General features: G+C 35.6%; 1 pseudogene across 1 annotated transcript in view; it reads right to left on the bottom strand.

The window, feature by feature from the left end:
• Nucleotides 1–25,412, bottom strand: part of LOC309636475 (ankyrin repeat domain-containing protein 17-like) — a 98,730-nt pseudogene that overhangs the window by 71,714 nt on the left and 1,604 nt on the right. Inside the window, exons 3-8 of the transcript XR_014268512.1 lie at nt 15,260–15,409; nt 12,253–12,406; nt 6,708–6,864; nt 2,975–3,122; nt 2,566–2,713; nt 1,168–1,401 (exon numbers count right to left, since the gene is read on the bottom strand). The product of XR_014268512.1 is annotated as an ankyrin repeat domain-containing protein 17-like (transcript). The remainder of the gene's footprint in view (nt 1–1,167; nt 1,402–2,565; nt 2,714–2,974; nt 3,123–6,707; nt 6,865–12,252; nt 12,407–15,259; nt 15,410–25,412) is intronic.

The following is a 25,412-nucleotide window of genomic DNA, read 5'->3' on the forward strand; positions in this document are numbered from 1 at the left end:
GTACGTGAAGATTCAGCCATTGAGAGTGAGTGCCTCCTTCACTTTTGTACCTTGCCTTGCAAGAGCTTTATCTTGATGCCTCTGGGTCAAAAATGTATCACTTATTTTATGATACAATCATGACACAGCTGCAGGTGGTAGAAAACATTGAAGTGAATGGCTATGCAGGTATAAAATCTCATGAAATTTTCTTTTTAAAAAGTTTCTTAGTTTATAGCAATTTATCTGTCAAAAAGGTTGATTCTGAAAAATGTCTGGCTCTGTGGCTGTCTTTTTAGAATCTAGAATCTAGATTAACTAGCTGAAGACCAAGTATCTTTCCAGACAATTATCTTGCCCCCCTCCAAAAGAAGATATTTTACTCTATTATCAATATTTTCAGGTTGATCGACATCATTTAGAACACTATGTACCCCCTTTGTACAGCTATATATTGGTAGGTATTCTCAATTTCTACCAGCTCTTCCTTCTAACTTTATTAAACGTGTTGAGGATACTCTAAAATTGTTCTTTTGAATACAAACTCCCTCCACACCACTTTTTATTTTTCTTTTCATATATCCTCCTTTCTCTTCAATTTTTTTCCTTTCTTCTTGGTATCATGAGAAATAGCTTAAGCACCTTCTTGTTAATAAATCATTCTAGCTTCTATTTATTTCTTTCTTTACTGGCCGCATCGCGCGGCACGTGGGATCTTAGTTCCCCTACCAGGGATCTAACCCACGCCCCCCTGCAGTGGAAGCACAGAGTCTTAACCACTGGACCTCCGGGGAAGCCCCTCATTCTAGCTTTTATTGCATTTACTTTACATTTACAGGCGAAATACTTCTGGATTCTTTTGTGTAAACCAGGCAAAATACTCTGACAAGCAAAATCATTAAAAAATACAGTGCATATTAAAATTAAATAACTGTTTCTAATAAAACAACTGGATCAATAGTCATTTTTCATTGACAATATTTATAATATTGAGTGTATATTTTAAAAGTTTAATATATAAAGTTTATATATTAAACTTTTAAATTCTAAAACACTTTAAACACTTATTTATAATGTACTATTACCATATTTTATTTTTTATTTTAAGTGACTAACCATTCTACATGAAGTAACTGTCATTTCATGAGTTTAAAAACTTTGTTTAAAAAAACAAGTTCTTTACTGTACCTTTGTAACAAGCTAACGTAAGGGCACTCTCTTTAAATTCATTGGAATGCGTATTAATGCCAGCCCCATTTTCTAGCAGCAATCTGGCTACTTCCACATGTCCAGCACTTCCAGCTTCCATAAGAGGAGTATGACCATTTTCATTACGGTCCTCAATACTAGCACCGGATTCCAAGAGCACCTTTACAACATCTACATAACCTCCAGCACAAGCATATGTAAGTGCTGTATTGCCTATTTGAATGAAGAAAAACAAAGACATCAACATAAAATACCAAAATAAAACAGAGGTTTATCTAGTATCAAAGACAAAACTGAAATGAGAGACTATAATCTTAATAAATTTAGCTATTACACTTATACATATAATTCTTTTCTTCATTACATTTTATCTTACTGAAATCAACTCCCTATTCGTTCCATTTAAAAATCAGGGTCAAACACATGTGGAAAATCAGATACACTTATCACAATTGTAGAGTTATAAAAGCACTGAGCAATTCTGAAACTAACTTCCCACATGAGGAAAAAGTTACACTGATTCTAACTTTAATCAGAGAAATGTTTCCCAACCTTTAGTTTTTCTTTGGATTATAATTATTCATCATATATAGATATACCTCATACCGTTACTTTTAATCATGTACTGTTTTCACTACAACTTTACACATCAGTTAACTGGTGGCCAAAGTTAAAATAATTTCAAAAACATTCCCTCATAATGATAAAAATCTCCCATGTTACAGGGGAAAAAAAGTTAACTTCTGGGTAAAATAAGAATTCCTAAAACCCCCTCAAACCAGAACATGCAGACCTTTAAAATGATTTAAAATATTTAATAAATTTAAAAATCTTGCATGAAGGAAATGCACCAAATATATTTTCATATATTTTAGAGCTTTTACACAAATCCATCTATGCCCAAATTTGAAAGAAAAAAAAAACTGATTTAGATTAACATTGTCTCTTGTGTAACACAATGTTTTCATAATACTTTCTTTTTCTATAGGCCGCAATTTATTAACACTAGGCAATGACAGACCTGCCTTCTGTTGCATATCCTTCTTATTCGCCCTACCTTCCCTTCCATTTTCCCCTGATAAATAGGAAACTTGGGTTTGAGAGGTGGAGACCATCCTCTCCACTTCCAAGAGGATGGTCCTTTTAACTGGGCCAGTGTTTAATAGAAAAGAACCAAGGCCAGTTAATAGCACTCATACACAAAACAGGAGAAATTTCATTCAAAATACATTCTATGTACTTTAAGCCTAATGCACAGATATATACAAATGTGCAGCATTGATAACTGCAAAAGTATCAGTAATGATCACTTTCATGTGAATTAATTACTATCAGAGAGTGTTAATATTTAAAAACTGAAAAAGAAGTATGCATAACCTGTTGAAGACTGTGCATTGACATCAGCTTTATGAGCTAGCAGCAACTTCACAATTTTGACATGTCCTCCATTAGCAGCAGCCATTAAAGGTGGAATGTCACCTTTGATCCCCCTATCTTCCACATTGGCATGCATTGCCAACAAAACCTTATGAAAGAAAAAGTTGAAAGGATATTAGAAAATGATATTTTCATCAAAATTTTTTGAACATATATTTATGTTAACACCTACCTAGTCATACTACAGAGCCAATAAGCAAAAGAGCCAATAAACAAAAAAATGTATCTAAGAAAACTATTTCTTGAAGTGAGCCTGATGGTTGATTTTATTTTATTATTTCCTTAATACACAGTCCAAATTAAGACAAAACGATCAAAAAACTGTGAGCTTTATTTTGATAATACAAACCTGTGCAAGCTCATAATATCCAGCAGAACCAGCTAAACAAGGGAGGCTCTCCCCTTCCTCAGTGTGTTCATTTACACTTCGCCCTTCAATGAGTAACTTTCGCACAGCATTTACATCTCCTTCTGAACAGGCTTCTGCCAAACTGCGGCTATTGGGGGAAGAATATTGTAATATCAGGATATAAGAATATAAAATATTGCCCAGCATAAGTGATGATTTTTTGAAATTAATCTGGACAGTAGCGCTAAAAAGAATCATTATTTCAATACGACTCATAACAAAAAGAAAATAAAATGATTCAGTTCACTGAGTTTTTAAAATCTACATATAAAAGTCACTGAATTAAAATGATCCACATTACAAAATGTTTTCAGTCATGTAACTGAAAGATAAAGTCTAATTTACTATAAATAGGGAAAAAATCCAAAATTTTAAAATATAAAATTGTATAGAAAAATCACATGAAGGAAATACAAGTTATAATTACACTTCTGTTTGTTCAGTCACTAGAAAAATTTTATAAGATTTAATGAAATGGCTAAAACTTTTACTAATTATAAACGCCTATCTGAGTTCTTCAATCAAGTAAAGGGAAATCAGATAGGAAAGTTGTGAGCATGTAATTTTGACTAATCTATGAATAACTGAGAAGGAGATTCTTTTTTTGAAGTATTTATTTATGCCATCATGTCTTGGGGAAGTATGAAAAATATCCAGGTAAGGCAAAGGCTTAATTCAAGCAAAAGGAGAGTGCAAAAAGTGGTGGAACAACAGAAAGTTATATTTAGAGTAAAGCATTTGCCCTGTAAATCTTCCAAAAGAATTTCAACTATGGACATTTCTAAAGATTCCTTCACTTGCGGCTACAATTCATTCTTAGAAAAACACTAAATCCAAGTCTCTTCATTAATATTCTCTTTATTTCAAATATACCTCAATTCTTACAACCTCCTCTTAAAACGTGGCCCTGTCACTTCAGGTACTAAAGCCATCATCCATGGATAACCTGTTTTCTACACCCATATTATCACTACCACCCAGTTTTAAGAACATCATCCTTAGCCAAGATTATGGCGAAGTCTCCTAAGCAGTCTCCCTGCTGTTACCCTTGCTCTCCTTCAGGCTCTTTTCAGTGAAGGAGCCAGAGAGATCTTGCTTACAAGGAAGTAGACCTGTCACTCCTCTGCTCAGAATCCTCCACTGGCCTTTAACCTTACCCACAGTAAAAGTCAGAATCCTTGTAAGACCTGTCCAGTGGTAGGATCTCAAACTCCTCCTTTTACTTCTCTGGCTTCATCACCTACTATTCTCACTTACTCTTTCCGCTTTAGCCAAATTGGCTTTCCCGTTTTTCATCAAAAATGCTAATTAAGCTGCAACTCCAAGATTTATGTATCTGCTATCCCTCTGACAAAAAAGCTTCTCCCAGGCGCAGCTCACTGCCTTATCTATTTCAGGTCTTTGCTAAAAAGCCACCTTTTAAATGAGGGTTTCCCTGACTACCCTCTTAAAAATGCAAAATGATCCCTAACCCCAAACACTGCCTTAGCACTTCCCCATTCAATTTCTTCTGCCCATAATCATTATCACTGTATGCCATACTATATATTTTGTCTACCTGTTAACTGTACTGTCCCCTGCCAAAGTGAAAGTCTCAAATAGCACTTAGTAAGTTTGTCTCTTAATTTCCCATTTTATAGGCAATGACAGTCTCTAGACTCAATGTTCTCTATCACCTTTAAGTAAGTTCAGGACAAATCCCTCCCACAAGACATTTCATGTAGAAGAACATACTTTTTCTCCCTTTCGGGTGGTCTCTCATTCTCTCTCTCCCCCTCAGGCACACATCCTCCTTTATTTTCCCATTTGAACTTTCATTCAATTTCCTTAGGTGTGTTAGCTTTAAAAGAGACTTTCAGGAACTACTCTAGCAACAGTTGAACTTCACAACTTCTGAGCAAAGGGTATGTGAAATCTGGCACATGGCACCACACTTAATTAATGTAAAACCTGGCACATAACACCCACTGCGCGCCACTGTTTCTCAAGCTTTGATGAACAAATATGACTGTCACGAACATGGTCTAGTGTTTTGCTGATCACTTTTAGTAGTGTCAGTGCCAAAGAATCTATGACTCTTTATTTTTCTATTCTATTTCCTGCTTGAACTAGCTTTAATATACTCTTCAAGGTGTCTTGCCAGTCCCAGAAGGCACATGAAAAAATATCTGGAGAATATCAATAATATCGTAGGCTAGAAAAACTGAACGTTAACTAAGGAATAGAACTGGAAGTTAACTAAAGAAGAAGAGTCAATCTATGAGAAGGATGGTAAAATAAATTTAATAAAAACAGAAAACTTAGATGAATGAAGACAAACACAGAGTTAAGAGAAACAGCAAATTCACACTCTTGTTAATACTAAAAGATGTTGCATAAAAACACTATTATATAAAAGACAATTCTTGAATGCTATTTTTTATTCTCTAAACTCATATATAAAAGAGTATTCTCATTTTTTTCAACTATTTAAAGGTAACTGCTAAAATACAGTTGACCCTTGAACAACACGGGGGTTAGGGGTAACCACACTCCACTCAGCTGAAAATCTGCAGATAACTTAGTCTGCCCTCCGTAAATGCAGTTCCTCCATATCTCTATATCCACGTTTCTGCATCCATGGATTCAACCAACCACAGACTGTGCAGCAATGTAGTATTCACCACTGAAAAAAACCTGTGCTGGGAGTTCCCTGGTAGTCTAGTGGTTAGGATTCAGCTTTCACTGCCGTGGCCCGGCTTTAATCCCCGGTCAAGAAACTGAGATCCACAAGCCACGTGGCGTGGACAAAAGAAAAACAAAAAAAAGAAAGAAGAAAAGAAAGAAAAAAAACCTGTGTGTAAGTGGACCTGTGCAGTTCAGACCTGTGTTGTTCAAGAGTCAACTGTAAATAAAATGGCTTAATGGCTTCTTTTCAGTTAAAGGCAAAAAAAAAGAAGCCTCTGAAGGGTGAAGACAGTAACATGTATTAATGGTTCTTTTCCAGCTGCTTCCTTGGCATTGTATTTTTCATTATACTATCCATAATTGTTTTATATACAAGATGGTGTGATTGTTTTTTATTGCATAACATCATCAGAAAAACTTTAAAGGCCAAGTCAGAAAATATTTACTGAGTTCTTACTAAACGTGAAATATTATATAAAAGGAATTATAGGACAAATAAAAATAACATCCCTGGAACTCACTTACATTCAAGTTACGGAAACTAGATCTTTGACGTTTTTGAACATTCATAAAACAAATAAACAAATAAAAACCCTGCCCTTTAAAATGGTCAGAACTATGCACATGAAGTAGAAAATGGCATGACTAATTAGAAATCATTTACTTCTTTGTCACCAAAATATTAAAAAACAAAATCTAAATAAGCAAAAGGTCTTTTATAACATATTGGCTAAGAAGTCAGCCTTGTAGTCAGACAGACACTGGTGTCCTGCCTCGGCTACTTGTTACCTATTCAATCTTAAGTTACTTCTTTTCAGCTGTTCATGAGTAAAATGGGAATAAAAACAAAATCCATGCCTAAGGCTTTTCGTGAGTATAAGTAAGATATCACAGGTAAAGTGGTTAGCATAGTGCCAGGCACAAAATACATGCTCAGTAAATGTTAGCTATTTTAATTATTTTTAAGAAAATGTTTTTATACTGATCACAGTGGAAACCCACTTACTTGTCCGACTGCCCTGCATTTGCTGTGCTTTCAGCTCTCATACGGGGAAGCGCAGCAGCAGCTTCATCCAACGCACAACTAACAGATGATGTCAACCTCCGAAGCACTTCAGGATCTGCAAAGGCTTTACCATCAGCCGTAGATAATTTGCCTATTCCTATTCTATTATTTTCACACCAATTCAGATATACCCAAAAGGAGAAACAAAGCAAAATTCAAGTTACTTAACTCTATTTATGTTAAACTCCAAATGATACACTGGACATATATATTGCCTGGCCAGAATCTTCTGGGAAATCACTGTTCTCCAGTTTTCTAGTAGTCTTATTCCTTCCATGTGGCCCATAAGTGCTCAACTCTGTGACTCTCTGCTTCTAGAAATGGGTCGTTGGTCTACGCTGGCACAATCGGGTGTCCTCACTCAGACTTCTGCCGTACGTTTGCAAGAAGAACCTATGCTCAAAGGTTGCTAAATTGTGAGTCATGAGCTATTTGGTCACTTTTATCACCACAAAGAGAAAAAGACTACCCAAAATAAGTCAACATAGAGGAGAGGAGAGCAGAGAAATAGGAAGGAGACAGTTCTGATCAAGTTATATTTGACTCATTGACACCAGTAGTGCCAGAAGCCAGCACCATCCCTATACCTTTGGTAAATGCCCATTTTCGTTTAAGAATGTTTAGTTGGGCTACTACCACTTGTGACCAAAAAATGGCCATATAAGACATTATAGGTTATAGAAAAGATCACCTATCTATGAGTACCTATTTGCTTCAAATTACGACTATAATTTACTACATACACCCAAAATCATGTCTAAAAACACCATATCTAAAAAATATTCAGAATAGACAAATTTTTTTTAAATTTCAGAAGCAGAAATGGTTAGTTACCATGTACATGAAACACAACTTGTTGCTATTCTACATATCACTATAAAGCAAGCTGATCTCTAACCTTTATTATTCTAAACTCAGTGCTGCTTAATCCAGGCTGCCCATCAGTGGAGCCTTTCAAAAGTACAGACCGCTGAACTCTCCTATATCTAAAGATATAATTCAGTAAGTAAAAGGAAGGCCTAGGGAATCTACATACTTTAAAGGCTCTAAGGAGATTCTGACGCAGAGCCAGGATTAAGAACCTTTGCTCTAACTTGAAGATAAAACATCTAATGTTATAATGGATATTACAGAACCCCACTACTCAACATGTGGTTCATGAACTACTGATAGAAGCATTACTGTCACTTGGGAGCTTGTTAGAAATGCAGAATCTGAGACCCTAAAATTTACTGATCAATAACCTGCATTTTTAAAAAAAGATCCCCAAGTGATTCAAACCCAATTAAGGTTTAACAAACACTATTAGAGGTTTTAAAACAAACTATTTAACTAAGACAAAGACCAAAAAGATCTCCCAAGTGATAAGAAACATACCTGTACAGATTTCTTTTAATAGTGGAAGGACTCAATAATATCATATAAGTTTGTGTTTGAAGTTTATTTTAAAAAAACTTTATACGCGTTTGCTTTACCTTCTGACAAATCCAAGATATGAAATATTACATCTTATGGAATAAATATGGCAAAAAGCATTTCTGATTTTAGATATTTAGATATAACAAATGTTCACAGCAGTCAAATTTAGTGTCTGCTACAATCAAGATGTACAAAGGATAAAAACAGTCTTAATCTGGTAAGACTGATACCTACTGCATAATTTGTGTCACTAATATTAGAAGCCAACTGTAGTCTGAACGTGCTATAGTAGTATTTATTCAATAAGATATCTGTGGTTAGTTAAGTATCCTAACATTATTGAGACCAATATCACAGATGCATTCTCACATGAGAGAATTAGCTCCAATATTTTAGCCAACTCAGATGGGCTATATAACAACTATCTGTCAGTGACAAAAAAGAACTAAACAAGAGGATACGTCCGGATCAGAAGAAAGTAATCCCTGTTTTAAAAAAAAATAACATTTAAAATAAAATATTCCATATTAAATTTTTATGAACTTCTCATATCTTCATAAGTAAAGATAACTAGTTTAGTAAAAACAACTAGGAAGTAACCTAAGAAATACATACTAACCTTTCAAATAAATAAACAGTGATTGGAAATGAATTTATCTAGCTACTCTGGATTATGGTGATCTTTTTTACTGGTCTTATTCAATTATTAGATATTAATCAGTGAAGATCAATAACAGAAAAGATACACGATGACCAAATTATTCTCTCCAAGTTATGACATTTAATCAATTGAACAGAACCATATAATTTCGGAGAAAAGGTGTATTAAATGATTACCTAGATTTCTGATTTCAAGATGATTTTAAGACAATTATTTCCCCCCTTTTTCTTCTCAGAACTTACTCAAAGGAGAACTAAAATACAATAGGAACTCCATCTTTGATAAAACTAGAAGAAATTTGTAAATCAAAGCTAATATTCATGAAGACATAGTAAAGAGGAGATTAACTGACTTAGCAGAACAGAATAAGCAGAAACATAGAAATCAGTGAGAAACAAAGTGATCAGCCCAATAGGACTCAGGAGTTATATACAGGTTCCAGGTTCAGGGTGAGGCTTGGGTTGGAAAACAGAGAGACTGGCTGAACACCTGTGAGGAGCAGTCAGACATTTAAGACTCCATCCCAAACTGCACAGCCAGATAATTATTCTCTAAAGAGACTAAGCCAGAAAGACCCTGGGCTAGAAGATATTGGCTATAGATGAGGAAGAGATAATACTAAATTGAAAATGAGGATTAAGTGAACGTATGCATGATAAACAGTGAGATCCTTAGCCCCTTTTCTACTCTCAGCTCCCCAAATGCTGGCAGCCAGCATTTATAATTCACTAGACAGAAACAGGCAGATGTGTCTCTCAAGAAATTAAACAGCCACAGAGAAAAGACTTAAAGATATTGACATTTGGGGGTTCTCAAAGAAATGGAGAGGCTTCTGTCCAATCACTGGTAAACTAGGAATTCTAAAATGTTCCCAAGATTACCCAGCTCTGGTGTACACACTCTATATAATCTTTGGGACTGTGAATTGGATAGATTTTATCCCCATGATTAGGTTATGCTATATGGCATAGTTGACCTGAAGATAAGAAGGCTATCTGGGTGGACCTGACCTTATCACATGACCGCAGGAATACCAAAGAGATTTCTTTGGCTGGTTGGAGAAAAGGAAATCAGAGATTCAAAGCACAAGGATTCCACATGCCATGCTGATGTGAAGATGGGGGAAATGTGGGCGACCTCAAAGAGGTGAGAGCAGTTTCAACTGACAGTCTGTACGAATATCAGTATCTCAGTCCCACAATTCCAAGGAATTAAATTCTGCTGCCAACAATAATAAACTTGGAAATGGATTTTCTTCTACAGCCTACAGATGAGAACTCAGCTTAGCTGACACCTTGATTGATTGTTACCTATTATAAAGAAAATGGGGAAAAAAAGGGAATAAACACAGAAATGAGAAAAATGAAGCAACTATTAGCATCCTATCAAAAGGAACTCTACCTCCAAAAGTAGCTCCTTTCAGCTGAAATCTACCTTCATGTAGCCTCTTTAAGCCTGGTTCTGCCTCTTCGAACCACAGAAAACAAATATCCCTCTTATATTCAACTTGAGTCTTCTCATCTTCAGGAGAAACATTCCCTGTTCCTCTTATGACATGGTTTCAAATAATTTCACAATCCTCATTTCTCTCAGGTAAACTCCTAAAGCAACATCAAATTTCAGGCAAATGCTAAATTATATCACTGCTACCCTGTACACTTTTCCATACTCAAGGAAAGAACCTTGCGTGTGCCCCTACTATGTTTTCATCGGTATTTGGTCAAGATTCCCTTAATAATCCATTCTAGAATTTTACCCAGGATAGAAATCAAACTTAACCATGAGTCCTTCAAATATCTAGATGCTGTGTTCTGAGATATTTATTGAAAGGATTATCAAACAGCAATAGGTCAGTTTTATGCTATAATGAAATATCAGTTTATATGCACTGAATGTACAGAATCTAGCATTGGTTCAGGGTGCTCAAGCCATGAACAATTAATGTTCACCACAGATTTATGTCCACTTTAGGAAAGTTAAGAAAATATGGTTATTTTAAATGATCATAGAGATTTAGAGTTACTGTTCCCTTATATTTAAGGCATATTACATATCATGATGCTTACTCTTGGTTATGTATATAAACTCTAATTAAAACACTTCCTATGAGCACAATATAATGATGATCCACTTTACAAAAATATAATGATGATTCACTTTACAAGGTTTTAAAAGACAATCTGTGACAAAAAAGTGGAGGGAATTATACACAGTCGATTCTTATTATTCATGGTAGTTATGTTCTGTAAAGTCACTGGGAACACTGAACTAATGAATACTGAACCACTGCTCCAAGGGGAAATACAGGGCTAGGTGCCTGCAAGTCTCTGGCCACAGCATTTGCATTCACCAGTCAATACATAAGCTTGTTTTATGTGTGCTTTTGTTTAAATACAATCTTATTTAATATATTATACTTGATTTATTAACATTGAACTCACAGCCAACAGCACTATAACTCATGCTGAAAAGGCTTATCTAATACACGTATATTCTACAAAAGGCACATCACAGCCTTCTCACATTTAGTAACACTAGATAGCACTTCAGCATTATACTTGGAGGCCATTTGAAATCACCAACAAAAGGCACAAAAATGTGGAAAATGTGGCACTAAGTAGACCATGGAAAGGACACTTGTTTACAGTATGAGACCTGAAACAAGAAGGCAGAGAGCATCACTTCAGCAGAAAACATGCACGCAGAACAACTCAAAAGTTTCACCATTCTGTGCATTTCTATGAAAGACTGAGAAAGCACTATAATTTGGGGGTATAAATACATTTTATAAAGTAGGTGAATTTGCAAAGATGGAATTCAGGACTAATGAAAACTAACTGTATAAGAAGTCTCTGTTTGGACTTCCCTGGTGGCGCAGTGGTTAAGAATCCGCCTGCCAATGCAGGGGACATAGGTTCGAGCCCTGGTCCAGGAAGATCCCACATGCCACGGAGCAACTAAGCCCGTGCACCACAACTACTGAGCCTGTGCTCTAGAGTCCATGTGCCACAACTACTGAAGCCCGCGCGCCTAGAGCCCATGCTCCACAACAAGAGAAGCCACCGCAATGAGGAGCCCGCACACCGCAACACAGTAGCCCTGCTCGCCGCAACTAGAGAAAGCCCACGCGGAGCAACGGAGACCCAGCACAGACAAAATAAATAAAATTAACAAAGAAGTCTCTGTTTATAAGGTTTACAACAACCTGTCAATTTTATTCTGGTAATGAAACTATGCTTATATGAAATGTTGCATGTAATGCTCTAGAAAGTAATCCATTAACCTTTATGAATAGTCTTATACTAAATATACAACATCATACATTTATAATAACTGGAGTTTTTAAGAGTTATGTAGAACTTTGGAAAATTAGGCTTATTATATATGTAGAGTATGCAGACTTACCTGCAGCTTCTAGTAAAGCTTCCAGGCTAGCTTGTGTTTCTGGATCTACTGTCCTGAGGTCTGCACCATCAGCAGCACCTGACAAGAGGAACTTGGAAGCCGTTTCCAGCATTGGATTTTCCAAATCCTCCTGATCCAAAATGAAAGACTCCACCTAGAAAACAAATACCAAAAAAAGAAGAAGGGGAGGAATGAAAGGAGAAAAGGAAAGTTGGAAGAGAAATAAACAGAAGAAAAAGGAAGAGAAGAGAAAAATATTTTAACATCAAAATCAATGATAAATACAATGCAATCCTGAATAATTTCAATGGGATAGATAAGCCCCCAGTTTAAAAGGAGAAAATTACATTTGTAGAATAATTTAAGAATGTATTATTCATATCATATGTAGTCTATTTTCTTTTCTTACTGAAATCATATGTATTCTTTTCTATTCTAATTTCATGGGGGAAGGGTAGTGGATGGGAGAGGTTATGAGGTTAATACTTAGACATGAAACCTTTGACTTTGGTAGAGGACCTAAATAAGCTGTTCTTAAATCTTTTGTTCTCAGGACACCTTTATACACCTAGAAAGTACTGTGCTGCTCCCAAGGACTTCATATAAGGGTTATATTTATTAATATTTACCGTATTTGAAATCAAACTACAATATCACAAAATCAAAACATTAATATCACTACTGGCTTCATTACAAAAGTTTTTAAGTACTGGAACGCTGTCAAGCCCAGGCAAATAAAATTTCCAAAATTCTAGTTTGTGCTTGAAAGCTTAATTTTATCATTGGTGACAAATACTGTTGATTGTTTCCCTTAAAGGAATAGGCTCACTTCGATCATTTCTGAGAACATTTGCCAAATGCCCAAGTTTGACAGGCATAGTATGTCTGTCTTTTATATTTTTCCAGCAAAAAAGACATTTCATGAAAAAAAAAGTGGACTATTCACCTCACATCTGAAAAAAGCCCAAGTGCTTTTCCCTCAAACACCACCATACTTTTTTTTTTTTTGAAAGGAATTCCTTTATTTTTATTATTTATATATTTATTTATTTATTTTTGGCTGTGTTGGGTCTTCGTTTCTGTGCGAGGGCTTTCTCTAGTTGTGGCAAGCGGGGGCCACTCTTCATCGCGGTGCGCGGGCCTCTCACTATCGCGGCCTCTCTTGTTGCGGAGCACAAGCTCCAGATGCGCAGGCTCAGTAGTTGTGGCTCACGGGCCCAGTTGCTCCTTGGCATGTGGGATCTTCCCAGACCAGGGCTCGAACCCGTGTCCCCTGCATTAGCAGGCAGATTCTCAACCACTGCGCCACCAGGGAAGCCCACCACCATACTTTTATATGCATAAGTGCTTTATGTGTACTTCCCATTTTGTCACACAATAACATTAAAAGGACATGTATTCCAAAGTGGAAATTTCAAAAAATTAATATTTCTTGCTCTATCAAAATTATTCTTCATGGGGACTTCCCTGGTGGTACAGTGGTTAACAATCCGCCTGCTAATGCAGGGGACACGGGTTCGAGCCCTAGTCCGGGAAGATCCCACATACTGCGGAGCAACTAAGACCATGCACCACAACTACTGAGCCTGAGCTCTAGAGCCCACGAGCCATAACTACTGATGCCCGCGCGCTTAGAGCCCGTGCTCTGCAACAAGAGAAGCCACCGCAATGAGAAGCCCGCACACTGCAACGAAGAGTAGCCCCCACTCTCCACAACTAGAGAAAGCCCGCACGCAGCAACAAAGACCCAACGCAGCCAAAAAAATACATAAATAAATAAATTAATTAATTTAAAAAAAAAGATTATTCTTCAGGTGAAACTGGCCTTTCATTTTATTTTTTTAACTGTGAGTATATGGCAGCGATAACTACAATGATAGTAGCACAATTTGGTGCCATGGCCTTAAGAGGCCAGCAATTTTACCTACCATTGCTTTTGTATCATCAGTGCAAATATCAACCCAGTCAAAAGGCAAATAACATATTAGTATTGTGATGAAAACATTTTTGATCTCTTGAACATCCTGAAATGATTTCTGGGAACTTGAGAGGGCTGCAGACCATACACTGAGACCCACTGATACAGTAACATAGACCAGATTCAATTAAAAGAAATGTAAAGAATTAGAAAAGAGCAACTCTTAAGACATGGGGAAAAGTTTTGTTTTGACATCCCTTGTCATAGTGCTACTTACCAAAAGGTATAAAGATATAATTCTTTACAGTCTGCTGATCAAAAGTTGATAATTATTATATAAAAATCACTAACATGATCAGGTGAAATTTATTTCACAAGTTTATATTACTTCTAACACTGTAATAACTAAAATAGATATAAAACTTACTAACACCTTAGAACACAATTACCCTCATGCCTAGTATCTAGCTGTCAGAAATAAGATTTTAAAACTTCGGAAATAAAATTCTTAACCAACATAACATCAGAAACTCTATTGTTCCATCTTTAAAAGTCACCTGTCTAGCAACCAGGCATAAATCCTATATTTAATCAATACATATTTAATATTGAATGTTAAAAATTTAGGGGGAAATAATATGCTTTCTAAATTTCCGTTAAGCTAATGCAGTTTAATATGAAATAACATTTCAGATGTCTAGTATTTCAAATATAAATAGACACAGAACACTGAAAATAATCTCCGTAAATATTGGAAAATTTTCAAAAATTCTGCTATATATTAACCTTAAATACCTATATGATAGGAAGGAGTTAAGAAAAAGACAGTAATTTTTTTTTCTTTTTTTGGACTTAAAAAAAATTTATTCCAATCAGAAATACCAAAAGAAACACGTTAACTCTGCTTAAGATCGTCTTCGGGAAGGATTTTTTTAACCAAGTTTCCAATTTCAGTACTATCTTCATGTCAAGTTCAGGTGTCAATGTTCCACTGGCTTTGTAAAAGAAATCTGTCATTTTTCCTTCTTTAAGCTGGTGAACAATTTAAATCTTATCATTATCTTTTTCTTGAAAGTTAAAAGAATTCACCTGAAACACCATCTGGGACTGGTGTTTTGGGGGATGGTAGCTTTTTGATAACTTTCTCAGTTTCTTCCATTGTTAGGTCTGTTAGGTTCTCTCTTCTGGAGGCAACTTTGATAACTGGATTTCCGCTCTCCAGGCGTCCATTTCCCCGGTCTGTGGTAAGGGGGAGGGGAGGGTGGCGGACGGGGTCGACCAGGCCCCTTTCGTCCCGGACATTCAACGGAGCCAGGGGTCCCGGAATCCCAGACCCCGAGGGGGCAGGCGCCCTTCCGCGGTCCCAACGCCGCTCTCCCGGGCCGCAGGCAAAGCCCGGCCCCTCCCCGCCCCGCTCTCGATGCGCGCCGGGAGGCACCTTCCTTCCCGGAGCGCGCCCAAATGAACGCACTGCCTCCTCAGCCGGAAAGGCTCGTTCCGGCAGTCGGACGGCGCTCCCGGCCCAGCGAGAACCGGCAGCGGGCGGCAGAGCTGGGAGGAAAGAGCTGGGCCCTGCGGCTGCAGGTCCCACCCGGGACGGTGCGCGCGGGAACGGCGGGGGGGCGGGGGGGACGCACTGCGCGCGCGGAGGTGGGGGGGTGGTGAGTCCTCAACGGCCGCGCCAGAGGGCCTCCTCAGACCCTCCTTCGTGCTTCTACTCACTCCACGCGGAGGCCGGGGGAGCCCCGTGCTTTCCTCTCGGCCGCTTCCTGTACTCACCCATCGCCCCGGGCGCCCGGCTCCACGCCCGGTAGCGACCCGCCTGCAGGCTGGCGAGCTCGCGAGACAATCATTTTTTTAAAACTTTTATTTTTAAAGGCAGTAGTGAAAGCGTAAGTGTTATACATTAGGAAGGGGACTTTTCAGCATGGTTTGGTCATAGACAAATGTGATTCAATATTATAGAGTGGTAAAAACTATGTCCTCCTATATTTAACCATGGTCCAGACAATGAGTCTTTCTAGACAAAAAGTTGCGTCCCAATGAAATTTTCTCTGTTAAAATACCTACAATTTTTCAATCCAATGGGAGAAGACAAAAAAAAAAAAAAAAAGAGTAAATAATCATGGAAAAATGAACACAGGTTAAAATGAACAGGTGAAAAATTAAATAATGTTTCAGATTAAGGTTTTAGAAAACAAAAGATATCAAAGAGCAGTGCAAAGTGCCAAACCAAATGTACATATCAAAGGTACTAAAACTGTTTAAAGGAGACAATGCATGCAGAAAGAATATGAAAGGATTTTGACCAAAATAACTAATTGGTATAAGAAAAAAAGAGAAGAAGGAGTGTAGCACTGGTAGACAAACATAAAATTTCTATATGCTAGAATACAGGGTTTACTATAGGAAAAGTCAAAGCTACAAGTTAGATCACAGAAGGTATTAAATTTCAATCAAAAGTGATTTTCTGACACAAGGTCCCCTTATGCCACATTGTATCTTAACTAAGTTTGGTGAAAATTTACTAAGAAAAATGCATATCAGTCTTTCCATGAGGGATACTAAGTGCAGAAGAAATATGTTTTCTTATTGATTTAAAACGTCTCCATAAAAGTCCTTTTTCTTTGGCCGTGCAGCACAACTTGTGGGATCTTAGATCTCTGACCAGGGATCCAACCCGTGCCCTCAGCAGTGAAAGCCCGGAGTCCTAACCACTGGACCGCCAGGGAATTCCCATCCATAAAAGTTTTCATATTGATTTTTAAAGCCCACTATTCTTGATATGTGAAAAACTTGATAACTTAAAAATCAGTAGATTCAAGTGACTATGAAATTCTATATATAGATTTTTAAAAAGACATTAGGATGAAAGAAAAGAATAGGAAAGGATGTCTATTATATTCTCTCCCACCCCCCAGTTTAAGATTAATGAAGAATAAACTAATTTCAAGGATACTGTTAGGATCTAAAGACCTAGGTACCATTGCTGCTTCATCTGCTACCTGTGAGACCTAAGCAAGTCTCTCAGCCATCTCTAGATGCTTACTCTGCATAATTTTTTCATGAATTTTTCACATGACTTATTATACATATTTACTGTCTTTCTAAACTCCATGGAAATAGGCACTTTGTTTGGAGCACTGATATATATACAGCAACTAGAACTATGCTCATCACATTGTCAGGACTCAAATAACTCTTGAATGAATAAAAAGATGGTTTCGGAACCCTTCCCTTTCAGATTCTAAAAGGTTGCAGTGTATTTGGAGAAAGGAGAGGTAGTTACAAAAAATAAATTTAAAGGTATATTTTATATAGAAAAATCAAATATTAGGTAGCAGGTAGGGCAAAATGCTGTCTTCATTGATTTATTAAACACACTTTTATTACAAACAGTCTTTGTACAAGAGATATTGCTGGGGGCTTCCCTGGTGGCGCAGTGGTTGGGAGTCTGCCTGCCAATGCAGGGGACACGGGTTCGAGCCCTGGTCTGGGAGGATCCCGCGTGCCGCGGAGCGACTGGGCCCGTGGGCCACGGCTGCTGAGCCTGCGCGTCTGGAGCCTGCGCTCCGCGACGGGAGAGGCCGCGACGGTGAGAGGCCCGCGCGCCGCGATGAGGGGTGGCCCCCGCTCGCCGCAGCTGGCGAAGGCCCTCGCACAGAAAGGAGGACCCAACACAGCCAAAAATAATTAATTAATTAATTAATTAATTTTTTTAAAAAAAGAGATATTGCTGTTTACTACTATGAGATGTGTAAAATTAAGCCTACTACCTCGGAGCTTATTTCTTTAATGTGAGAGTAAAAGTATACAATAACAATAATACAAGGTAGAAAGTGCATAAAATGAAGAGAGGGGAAGAAAAGAGCCATAGGAGTTCTGAAGAGGAAGCAGAAGAGGACTTCCTCCTTTAACACCAATTCGTCTTTTCCCACCTGGAAAAATTCTTGTGCTACATTACAGAACAAGTAGAGAGACTGATATAACGGGATGCAGTCTTATAAAAATACAAAAATAAGTAACCCTTTATTCAAATGTCAACTAAGTTATGGGCATATACCTCTTTAACATATCCTTAGTTGAGGAAGTTCAGATGAAAAACTAAAATGCATTTTCCCATTGAAACCTAACTCATTTTTATCATATTATTTCTATAGAAAAAATTTCATTTTGAATAATGGCCAAGTTCTGGAACATTAAAAATGGTCTGAATAAGAAATTCACATAAATATTCTGAAACATTTTCCTTAAATGAAATGTATAAATAACTTTCCTGAAGAGGGGAGAGACAGAAGGAAAGGGATGTCCTTACTAAGTTTATTCATCCCTAAGGGAAATAATCTGTCAAAGTTATCAATATTCAAAGCATGACAATTTAAGTTATATCTAAGCTATTTTGGATGTGCTGTTTTGACTAGCTGGATATTTTATGAAATGGTATTTGTGCATCAAATTCTTGTCTAATACAAAGAACCATCAAAATGCAGGGGTCTTAGAAATCACCAGGTTCAATTCATTGCTACAGATGAGAAAACAGAATCACAGGATCCTTATATAGATAGCAAGTTTCTAAAGATCTAACACCAAGAGATCAGTTATCCAATTAACAAGTTCAATATTCTTTCCACCAGAAAAAGAGGCTGTTGTTTGACTCTGCTCTAGAAAAGCTGACTTTAAATTCTATATTTAAGGGATAAAGCTGTCAACACCTGAACCCAATGTTTAATTACTAAAAGTGAGACAACTAAACATTATATGCCCCTGATTTATGCAACATAAAATACACAGTACCTCCTATGAAGTACTCTTGCCTCCCTGAAATAACTTGCAGTTTATAAAAATTATTAAGGCAAATATCAGGAAAAAGTTAAATCAGGGCTCCTCAATCTTGGCACCACTGACATTTTGAGCCAGATAATTCTTTGTTGTTGGGAGCTGTCCTATATATACACTTCAAGACGTTTAGCAGCATCCCTGGCCTCTACCCACTACATGCCAGTAGCAACCCTATCACAGGTTGTGATACTAAAAATATCTTCAGACATTGCCAAATGTCCCCCTGGAGGAAAAAACAAACAAACAAAAAACCCTGGGGGTGGGAAACTGAGAACCACTGAATTAAACAGAAGCACACAGACTAAACTAAAATCTAGAACATGTTTTAAAAGAGAGAGACAGTAAAAGGGAAGAACTGTTCTAAATTAAAGAAATTCCAGAGACATAACCATCAAAATAATATAGACCTTATTTGAAATGTTCAAGGAAAATGAAGAAATCTGAATATGAACTGTACATTAAATAGTACGAAGGAATTACTCTGGTTAGGTAAGAAAATGCCCTTATCTTTTAGAGATGCATATTGTAGTATACAGAAATATTGTCAGGAATTTAAAACAAAGTGGTGTGGCAAATTTTTGATAATGGTGATCTGAAAAAGAGATTTATAGAGGCTTTATTTTATTAGTCTCTATACTTTTGTGCACATTAAATCCTTTTAGTTTTTAAAGATTAAAGGTGATGTTTTACTGCAGAGGTTGCTTTTGTTTAAAAAAATTATTTAACGGTAATACTATTCGATTAACAAAGTATTTTTTAACCGGTTTGCAGGGCAGAAATAGAGACACAGAAGTAGAGAACAAACGTATGGACACCAAGGGGGGAAAGTGGGGGTGGGGTGGTGGTGTGATGAACTAACTGGGAGATTGGGATTGACATGTATTCACTAATATATATAAAACAGATAACTAATAAGAACCTGCTGCATAAAAAAAAATAAAATTCAAAACAAGTATGTTTTACTTTCTCCCCAAAATAAACTTAACACAAATGCTTAACAATAAAAAGCAAGGTCTTTTAACAATGGTCAGAGCTGAATGAAGTTGTTTATGCTATTAATGGTATTCCCAATCCTTGTATACTCAAAACACAAAGTCACATGGAAATGTGGAAATGTAGCGTCATTTGGACCAACTGTGAAAATTAGCATAACATTTCAAACTAACTCCTCTTCAGAACAAATGTATTATCACTGCTATATAAGACAAGAGCAGTCCATTTGGTAGTGTAATAAACTGGTATTCACTCCAAAGAATAAAGATACAGTATATTCTGATTAACTAGACATCACATATAGAAACTCCATTCAATTTAACGAATACATTCACTGCCAATTACATACTATGTGCAAAGCAGCAGGACAGCCGCAGGAGAATGGTAATGCAAAATGATTTTTTTTAATAATCAATGCCTTCCACAAATATAAATATAGAAAGGCAACTCTATGTACAAATAGCTAACTATAATCAAACAAGATTGGAAAATAGTACAAAATAGATACTAATACAGTGATTGTACAGAGGAAGGAAAAGACAATTCTGAATGAAAATAGTCAAAAGAATAATGCTTAAGTAAGATGGGGGTCTTTCAGTATCTTGCTGAGAAGTTCAGAATTTATATGGGCGCTTACTGAAGGGTTAAAGCATTAAAATAAATACTCAGTGTTCTAGAAAGATAGAGGCCACGTGAAAGATGGTTTTGGATAGACAGGACAACAGAGACAAAGAAACCAATTAGGAATTATCAATCATTTGATCAATATATCAAATGAAAGATTATGCAAGGTGGGGATAGGAAAAAGGGTCAGTCTTCGAGAGTAAACATACTTTAAGAAACGAGAATGCTAGCAACTACAGAATTTGGATTTCTTGACCTTTAACACTCCCCCTCCTCCCATCTCATCACTATCCACCAATTTATTACTGCTCTTGTTGTTCTGGAAACCACCCTCCACTTATCATTGAATGTCAAGCTGGTAATCTGAATTTCAAGATGAAAATAATATTAAAAGGCTGTATATATAAAGGTAAATATTAAAAAAGAGATTAATTTGAATCTATGATAATTTTATAACACTGATTGAATAAATTCTTAATAGTTTACACTACGTCTCTCAAACAAGCCCAGAAAAATATGGTATGTGTTCTTCCTAGTTCTTTGAATACAAACACATATTTATTATTATAAGAAATAATCATCATCATAGTCATCATAATTATTTTCTTCTGTACATCACAGTTATTTTCTTCTGTACATGGTCCTAAAATCTAATACAAATTTCTTTGCTCTGTATTTTTTATAGTCTTTTTTTGGGGGGGCGTTGGGGGGTATAGTTGTTTTACAATGTTGTATTAGTTTCTACTGCACAGCAAAGTGAAGTAGAGTTCCCTGTGTTATACAGCAGGTTCTCATTAGTTATCTATTTTATACATATTAGTGTATATATGTGAATCCCAGTCTCCCAATTCATCCCACTCTATATAGTCTTAAATAGGGTAAAATTCAGCTAAAATACTGCAACTCTTAATAAAGAGTAAATTATCCCAAAATTAATACATTTGGGGTATAATTTTTCTGTACTAGTGGAGTCCCTGAATACTGATTTATGTATACATTAAAATAAGAAAATCAAATAAAAGCCCACTTAAAGTCCTTGTAAAAAGAGTATCAATTAATAGTCTGACATTATGGTATTGGTATCCTGAGATTAAAGCAAATAAAACTAAAGTGAACCTGACTAAAATAAATTTAGCTTTCAAAAGTCTATTCATTAAGAAAACACTGATTTATACCTATATTCTTTCATTCATACTCATTTATCCATCTAATAAATTTTAGTTAAGATCTAGGAATGTGCTAAGCATCAGTGATATACTGGAAAACACAGCAGTGTTCTCACAGAGCTAATACAAGACATGACGTCTTTTCTTATTCTTCAAAGTACTTACCTGCCTGCAACAACTCAGTATTAAATTATCAATACAATATGAAATTTTTGACATTAATGATAAACTTTATAAAGGGAACAAATTATTAATGTTTAAAATAAGTAAAAATTGTATGGAATTCTCAAATCTAGAGTTTTTAAGTAGATTTTTTGCTAACAGAATTAGTTATAGATTATTTCAAGGGTTTCCTTAAGTTTGGTATCAATAATACAATGCAATATAATTATAAATTTAGCCTACTTCTGCTATTTATCATTATTCATCAATTATCATAAAAAGAGCCTCAAAATAAAACAATTTCCTGTAAGATGGCATTAAAATGCACATGCAGATATACACACACATACAGATTACACACCTACACACAGAGTCATGACCTGGTAAAATGTGAGAATTCCAAGGATATAAAGTCTAGAAAGATTCCAGGGGGGATGCTGTTAATAAGAGAATTTAAAATCAGATTGATATTAGACTTTTCAAATACAAAACTAGATGCTAGAAGACAATTTGCAATGAAAAGAAATGAAGCACAATTATTTCTAAAAAGTCTAAACTGTAGAACAAGGTAATTTTTTAGAAATGTAAGCACTCTGAAAATTTAAAAACCACAAACATGTCTCAATTTAGAGAATGTATGCCTTAACAACAAAAATGAATCCAAGAAAAGGACAGCCTTGGAATCATAAGACTAAGGAGTTAGAAAAGAAATTAGTAGAATATAATCTTTCATTAACATTTCAGGTAGTTGTTAATAAATAATTCCTTAAAGTTAAAAATGTAAAAGCATATTAAAACAAATATATTACTAAAATTTCAAATTATTTAAAAAATAGTAAAGTCAAATGTGAATGAAATAATGTCAAAAGCCTACGTTAAGAGAAAGGGAGCAACTAGTTACAAACAGTGTTTAATTCAATCCAATGCCTGCTGAAGAACAGGAAAAAAACATATTTTTCAAACTGGGAGGGAAATAGAATTTTAAAAACTCCAATTCAGTTAAAGACAAGGGGGTGGGGTGTGGGATAATAAGAAAATACATCTTCGCCATAATCTTCAATGTTAGGAAAAAGAACAAAGACCAAAAGACCAAGTTAATATAAAAGTGAATGGGAAAATTCCTCTTATTTTAAAACTGACACGTAGATTAGGATTTAAAAAAAAAAAAAAGGAAAAAACTCAACTATATGCTATTACAAGAGAGAGATCTAAATTTTTTTGTCATAAAAGTTGAAAACAGAGGTGTGAAAAAGCAATCCCAGTCAAAGGTGCCATTATTAATATCAGTCAAAGAATTCAAGGCAAAAAGCATTATACAGAAAAAAACATTTCATAATAATAATAGATACAATACACCAGGAGTGTGTGATAGCTCAACTTCTATGTATCCTAACAATATAACAGAAACATATAAAGTAAAAATACTAGAAATTTAAGCAACTTGAAAATTCACACAACTTAGGGGGAACCTTTCCACACACCTTTCTCAGAAAATGAGGAAAGCAAGTAGATTATGCAAAGATATGGACAATTCAGAAATAGAATTAATGAACTACACTTATATTTCATAGTAAAATAGACCTGATCATATCTTAAGCAAAGGAAAGTCTCAACAGATTTTTTTTAATTAATACATTTTTTTAAATTAATTACATTCTTGGTCCATTAAGCTAAAAGAAACTAAAAATTATCAATAAAAAGAATAACACTGTACTTGAAAATTTAAAAAGAAAAGAAAAAAAGCCTACTCATGAACTCGCAGAATATGCAGGAAAAAAAAATTAAAATTGTGAGCATATTATTTCCAATGGAATTTGGTCATAGCAATCCTTAAAGAAAAATTTAGAGCATAAATGTATTCAGGAGAGCACAAGAAAGGTTTAAAATACATAAAAAGCTTCAAAAATAAAATACAAATCAAAATATATCAATATAATTTATACTGATAAATATAGAAATGAAGAAATTCAGAGCGATACAAAAGTAATTAATAAAACCAAAAATTCCTTCTTGGGTAAGTCTAACAAGAAAGAAACAAGCCTTTGACAAGTCTGATTACAGAAAATCAGAGAAAGAAAAAAATATAAGGAGAAAACTGAGCACAACTATACATCAATAAATGTGAAAGTCTAAACAAAATGGATGGTTTTCTAAGAAAAGAAATCATCAAAATTACCTCAAGGAAAGGTAGAAATGGAATAGAATATATCCATAGAAAAAATCTTAAGGGTAGTCCTTTCAGAAGGAACAGAACATTATTATCTTATTTACGAAGTCCAGAAATCAGATGGTGAAACTCCCTAGCTCATAAGCATAAATAACCCTATTAGCAAACCTAAACAGAAAAAAAAAACCTAAATAAAACAAAAACTTAAATAAAACACCACCAGAAAATTCAGCAGTTGTGTAAAAAGTAGAGCACACACACATATAGGAAAGGGGATCAAGAAGACATTAAGAAATCCAATTAATGTGTGATCTTCCCCTACCTGGAATGTTTTTCCCAATGCTTTCATCATTCTTCAGGTCTTAGTTTATATTTTACCTTCTCAGATGATAATACCAAAGGAGGTACTCTCCTTATCTCTCTACCATACCATTCTCTTTATTTCCTCCACAGTACTACCACAGTCTAAAATTATCTTGTCCTTGGGTACTTGCTTATTATCTCTCTTCTCCATATAAAAAAGAGAGGAACCATTCAGACTTAGCACTATCACCAGTTTGTGGCAAAGTTCCTGGCACAATGCAATATCCGATATTGCAAGTATCCAAATACTCGCTGAATAAATACTAAAAATGAGAAACACCATTACCAATATTAAGTCAATGTATTCATGTAATTCACTACATTAAAATGTTAGAGGTGAAAATAATATGTATCATCTCAACAAAAACACATGATAAAACACAGTATCTATTACCATGGAAATACCTGGTAAGCCAAGAAGGACACTTTTGTTCTTGACAATGTATTCTATCAGATATCTATGACATATATCAAGTAGGAGTTTAAAAATTAGAAGCATTCCATGTAAATCAGAAAAGATGCCCAAATCAGAACTAGTAGGGAACAGATCTGGAAACCTAACCAATGCAACAAGACCAGAAATCAAAATAAAACAAACAAAAAAACAAAATAGAGAAGTAAATACTGAAAAAAGGAAACAACAAAATGCCATCATTTGCAGAAAACATAATTCTTCTAGAAATTTCGAGAGACTCAATTGAAAACTAAGTAAATGGTAAGATCAACATACAAAAATCAATAGATTTTCCTATACAGTAGCTATAACCAATTGAAAAATAAAGTGCAAAATGGAAGAAAAGATGTAATTCACAATAACAACAAAAACTACAAAATAGCCCCGGCATCTGGTTCCCATTCCCCCCAACTCCCTTCCCCCCGCGCCCCCCCTTCCTACTCCTTAAAAATTCAGAAGAGCCTCCACCGAGGA

The sequence above is a fragment of the Balaenoptera physalus genome (genome assembly GCF_965194825.1).
Source record: "Balaenoptera physalus genome assembly, chromosome: 10".
Classification (NCBI taxonomy): Eukaryota; Metazoa; Chordata; class Mammalia; order Artiodactyla; family Balaenopteridae; genus Balaenoptera; species Balaenoptera physalus.